The 6,217-nt window shown below is 34.4% G+C and overlaps 1 long non-coding RNA gene across 1 annotated transcript; it reads right to left on the bottom strand.

Annotated features, from left to right (window-relative positions):
- Positions 1-4,676: 4,676 nt before the first annotated feature.
- LOC149909085 (uncharacterized) lies at positions 4,677-5,639 on the bottom strand. Its single transcript, XR_016456693.1, has 3 exons — positions 5,562-5,639; positions 5,227-5,253; positions 4,677-4,774 (listed from the first exon to the last, which is right to left on the bottom strand). It is a non-coding gene; the product is annotated as an uncharacterized LOC149909085 (long non-coding RNA).
- Between the last annotated feature and the right edge of the window lie 578 nt (positions 5,640-6,217).

Raw genomic sequence — 6,217 nt, 5'->3', positions numbered from 1 at the left:
TCAATGGTGGCTTCTTCATTATCGTCGCTGAAATTTTCTGTTTCATTGTCTGTATTTTTAGTTTCCAACCATGAAATTTCGTCGTGTTTTGTAGAGCACCGCCACCTTTTGTAGAGCAGAGGCTTTTACATTTCCCCACAGACTGGACTAATAGGTAAGTAGTTTATTTCGGCCGCCCGCGGCATTACTACATTAAACGTTCTATACTCAAAAAATATGGGCAATGGGCATTCAGTTTTACGAAAAAGTTTACAAGGTTGAAAAGATGCGAAATTTTATTCTCTACAAAAAAGGTTACACTAATAACTTTTGCCCCAAAGTGGGTAGTTTTTGAGATATTGGCCAAAAACTTTTATATTTCATGGTAAAAAAGAAATTAATAAATCAAATTATTGTATTTATAGAAAGCTAAACTGTATATAATAAAGTAGCCCCAAACATATTATTATGTTTAGGGTTCTGAACCACCAAAAGGAAAAAAGTGGAACCCTTATAGGATCACTTTGCTAAAAAATTTCAAGAATCGATAGGGTGAAAGGCTGAATCGAAAGGCCGGGTGTTGTAGAGACTAGAGACAACACCCGGCCAGACCCTTCTGACCATTTTGTATGAAATAAAATCCGCGAGTTGAACTTGCGCACCGATGGTTGTGTATGAGCCTGTTTATATGTTGTTACAGAAAATTTATACTTTTCACAATTATTTATTTATTTAATTATTCTTGTAACTGTCATATAAGATGTTGCTTCTTACCAAATTTCAAGATTCTGTGTTCACGGAAAGTACCCTGTAGGTTATGATTCCCTTGCAAAAGTCGCAATTTGCGAAAATTTACAGCATAAACGGCTGTATCTTTTGATTGCGTTGGTTTATGAGTTTGATTTTTTCACAGCTTTAAAGGACGGTGGACATTAGTATTTAATATTCATTTCAGCTTCATATCTCTACGCGTTCCTGAGAAAAAAGGTCTTTAAAGATAAACAGACATACAGACGGACAACTAAGTGATCCTATAAGGGTTCCGTTTTTTCCTTTTGAGGTTTGGAACCCTAAAATTTAACCGGGATAAGACCTCGGGTACTGTTTCTAGTTACATATTATTTTATATGATTGCCCCACCCTGAGCCCATGGCTAGCTACGCCCATGTGCATTCTAATCCCATTATGTCAAATTATTTTAGTGTAAACAGGCGCAGAGCATTCTAACCCCATTATGTCAAATTATTTTAGTGTAAACAGGCGTAGAGCATTCTTTCGTTGTTCTTCGTGCGTTTGAAAAGGTTCTATGCAATATTCTAATACTGAACAAGTTTACAAGTTCAAGAACAACTGAATACGATTTTTCGTTTACACTAAAAATCTCGAAAGATGCTCTTGCTCTAGCTCTATATGTGTTCGTCTATGTGGTCTAAATGCACCGTCAGAGATTATACTCTATTCATAACTTAGTTACTCGTTTTAAGTTTAGTTAGTTCTGGATAAATAATATACGGATATATGCTCAATCACTCAAACAAATTTTTTCACGTTATAACGTAGGAAATTAGCTGTGATCTGCAGACAAAATTGCCGCGCGATTTCAACCGGTATTTATATCTATATATTAAAGTTTTTGGTTACAAAGATAATTAAAAAAAAATGGTAGATTTGGGCTCAGATAGTTTATTTTGGCGGCGCGGATTTGGATTGATTTTATATAATACTAGCTTTCCACCCGCGGCTTCGCCCGCGTTTTCAAAGAAAAACCCGTTCCCGTAGGATTTCCGGGATAAAACCTATCCTATGTCCTTTCTCGGGTATCAAAATATCTCTATACCAAATTTCATGCAAATTGGTTCAGCAGTTAAGGCATGATTGAGTAACAGACAGACAGACAGAGTTACTTTTGCATTTATAATATTAGTATGGATTATGTGTGAATGTTTTCTAAGCTTCTATGCTTCTATAATGTATATATACTGGGAAGAGTATGAATTTTTTGGAGGCTGAAGTATTTTCTGCAACTCTCTCCTGGGTGTATATTTGCTAGAATATGTACACATTTATTTTGTAGTATAATAAGTCGTGAGCGTCGGCACCATTTCCCCACATGATGACCCTATTGCATGCATTTTCTGAGATCAAGTCACCACCAATTGTGAAATGCTTTTTTTATTACACAACTAGACTTAATTTTAGTTAATATGGTGGATAGATATTTATTATGCCTAAGTTAAATTACAGTATTTCGGAGCCACATTCAACAGTATTTTCAACGGATAGGTCCCTTATATCATTAGTTCGCTGGCAGATGTCTACGTCATCACGGGGCAGGATGGCAACCCCTCCATAGTCCGGTATTTATTTATTTATTTATTTGGAAATCTTACAGAAACAGTTACAGGAGTATACATAAATTTATGACATAAAGAATAATAAAATTAACAATTATTTTCTCTACGTCTCACAGTGAACATAAATAGAAAAAGTGAAGAAAAAACTCACTTGTACAATTATTATCTGTTGCAAGGTAGCCAAATACTTAAAAATAATACAGACTTCTGAAATATTAACCTAAGAGAAAAAGCATTAAATAAGCATGTACTTATCCAAAGTTAGAAAAATTATGCATATAATGGCATGAACGCTCTTAACTATGAAGTTAAGAGCGTTCGTGCCCTAGTTAGGTATTTCGAATAGAAAAATCATTTGAATAATAGTGACTATACTGAGCAGAGTAGATAGGTTAACGTTAAGGATGACTACCTACTATGGGTTTTAAGCTATTGCATAGCTTCTATCGCGGGCCTTGAGCGCGGGGACCGAATCCAGAAATTTAGTAACGAAAAACCTCACGCTCCCCACTCCGACGGGCGCGGAGGTGTGGCTTGAAGGCATAGCATGCAATAGCTTTACCGCGGCAGTCCCCGAACCAGGGTGAACCTTCAGTTCACCCCCACATCCGCGTTAAAATGGAGAAGCCCTTCTGGCTAACATTGAGAGACACCACACAAAAAAAAGGCAGTCCCCGAGTGCCACACGTCTTTTTTTTTTTTTAATTTGTCAAGTAGGTAACTATTATTTGAAAAAACACTATAAGCCAATAATTTTTATTTATTAAAGGGAAAATTAAAAAATGGAACAATGTATTCTAGAACTTCTAGTCGCTCAGTCAGAATTTTAATATTTCAAAAAAATAAAAAATCACAACCGACATTATGCGTAGCTTGTTTGGTTTATTTGTATAAAACAGTATCTCATTATGGGCCGGCGCCCACTGCCGGCACGGCGTGGCATGGCAGGGCAGAGGATTTTATTACTAATGAAGTTATTTTGAATCTTATTTCAATCAGTTTAGAATTCAAGTTACTTTATTTCGATGCCACGATGCCGCGACGTATCGCAGGATGCTGCAGCATGACGCGGCACGCCGCAGGATGCGGCGGCATGACGTGTCTTGCTGTTTCATTCCAAGGAATGCCGCGGCGCGCCATTGCATCCCGCGAGGCGTATGCGTCACTTTGGGGTCGAGGAATTATGATTGCTAGCTAGTTGAAATAAGGTTGAAACTTATGCAGCATTAGTGGGGCTTTTAGCAGGATGCCACGGCATGCCACTGAATGCCGCGGGATCACGCAGCACGCCGCGGGATGCCACTGCACGCCGCGGGATGCCATTGCACGCCGCGGGATGCTCTGCCGTGCCATGCCGTGCCGTGCCGGCAGTGGGCGCCGGCCCTATCAGTTACTCTTTATATCTATATTCTATACATATAATAAAATTGTAGGGAAGTTAAAATTGTACATTGAATATTTTGTTTTAAATATTACTTGGGGCGTGATCTACGATAGATGTATGTCCGGGCTAATCTCAAAAAGTGCTGCATGTATTTACTTCAAATTTGGTACAGAGATAGGTTGCGAGTTGAGGAGGGATATAGGATAGGTCTTGGAATTTCTACGGGAACGAGAACTATGTGGGTTTTACTTTGACTACGCAGGCGAAGCCGCTGACGGAAAGCTAGTCTTTTATAAATACTTTTAATTCCACGTTCAAATCATATAACAACCTTATAACTATCAAATAAGGTAATAATGAATATTAGTAATGAATGTTTATGTTTGTAGTCCATTTTATATGGAAGGATAAGTCTGAATGTTATCTATATATCTTTCTAAAGGGATAGTTCAAATATCAATTATAATAATTTTTACTTCATCAACCATAAAGGGTGAGGTGGGGGTTAAAGGACCTTTTTTTAGATTTTTGCTCATAAGTCTAAAACCTGCACAAATAGCAAATATATCACTCAGAAATCAAGAAGTTTCTATAGTACAAAATGACATAAAAAAATGAGCACTGGGATCTCCAGCTACCTACTAAGGACTTTTTTAAATAAATCGTTTACTTTCAGTAACCAACAAAATCGACTGCAATTTTTTGACGCTATTTTTTATTTTAATTAAAATTTTCAATATCATTAAAATAAGTAATAAAACGTCGCATTTTGGACAAACTCTTTATTTTAAATATGTACTCTGTTCCTCTGCATTCTGAAAAATAAAATATTATTAATATTTTGTGCAAAAAATTACGGATTGTTTACGTAACTTTTTAAGAGGGTGGTTTTTCTTTATTAAGTACTACTCATACTACTAAAATAATAACGTTTTTAACAATAAAACATTTACCTTACTAATGTAGTTTCATCATATAATTGATTTGCGATTTTCTTGATTCTGGTCTGGTGTAGATACTTGAGGATTGTAATCAGAAGCTCCATTGGAATTTTTATCTAAAAACGTTTGTTAAATTAATTAAAAATAAAAAAAAAATTTAAGGTTCGGAACCACAAAAGGAAAAAACAGAACCGTATAATATGATAACATTGTCGTCCGTCTGTCTGTTTGTCAAAAGCCTTTTTCTCAGGAACGCATGAAGTATCAAGCTGAAATTTATAATATCAAATACTCAGATCCACCGTCCCTTGAAGCTATGAAAAAAAATTCTATGTTCAACGCAATCATGCTGCATATTTTCGACTTTCGCAAGGGAATCAAAAGCTAAACGGTACTTCCCGTGAACATAGAGTCTTGAAATTTGGTATGAAGTATCGTCTTATAAAAAAATTGCAAAAAGCATAAAACAGTTACAACAAATATGTTTGCCTCGGTACGACTCGCACTTGACCGGTTTTTATTTATTTATTTATAATCTTGTATTTCTATTGAAGTAGACAAAACTTACCTGCGACAATGTTTCCTCCTGGGTTGGCTGAAAACATAAGAAACGTATAAGAGAAGTTTCCTTAAATAATAACCATTACATTGGTGACATGGAAGCAATATAATAAATTAAGCAATATTAGAAAGAATATTCATTTTATTGTTTAATTTTTTTCTTATAGATATATTATATACTATTGAAGTTTGTTGAAACTTAACAGCACTATATTGTTTTTAATCATCATTTTGTCAATTATATTACTATTTCACCGAAAACCCCTTATTGTACACTAAAAAAGGTCAAATATAGCAAAGTTTCAAAAAAAAATATCATCACATAAAAATATGAATAAATACCTGAACTATAAGCGACTGCAAGTAAGCAGGCCAAAATCAAAAAAGTTAAAAAGATTGACTTTGTATTCATCTTGAAAGCTACAGTCGTAGAGTAAATAAAATCCTACACATTTTCTTTTTATATACCTGTAGTATGTCCAAAAGCAATTAAATAACTAAATAATGATAAAATGTCACGACTAATAAGTTTATGTGATAAAATAATCATAATATATTGCATTAAAATTACTCACATGGAGTTAATTTGAAAACTTTAAATTCCACTTCAAAAGATCGTAGGATTATGAAAATTCTTTAGATATACATAATAAGAAATAGTGATATTCTTGACATTATTAAGTATATAAATAAAAATTACCTACGCATATGTTTCTAACCTTATTTCTAAACTTTCCTCCGACCGATTAGGATAAAGAATTTTTATATCTTCGTAAGGGTCTCTAATGAAATTGATTTATGGTCCCTGATAAATTCCGAATGCAAACGATTATTTTTATTATTACTATTAGTAAGTAGCTATTATTTTATTGTTAAATTTTATTTATAGCCTTCATAACTATTTTTATTTTAATTATAACATCGATATGGGCGTATGAGACAATTTATGAATTTATTGAAGGTTCATGGAAGCCGTAACACATATATATTGTTAATTA

Source organism: Colias eurytheme, chromosome 4 (assembly GCF_061535395.1).
Source record: "Colias eurytheme isolate Ceu_HAF_F1 chromosome 4, ilColEury1 Martin Lab GWU primary, whole genome shotgun sequence".
In the NCBI taxonomy this organism is placed as follows: domain Eukaryota; kingdom Metazoa; phylum Arthropoda; class Insecta; order Lepidoptera; family Pieridae; genus Colias; species Colias eurytheme.
This window is presented reverse-complemented; position numbering and strand designations above follow the sequence as displayed.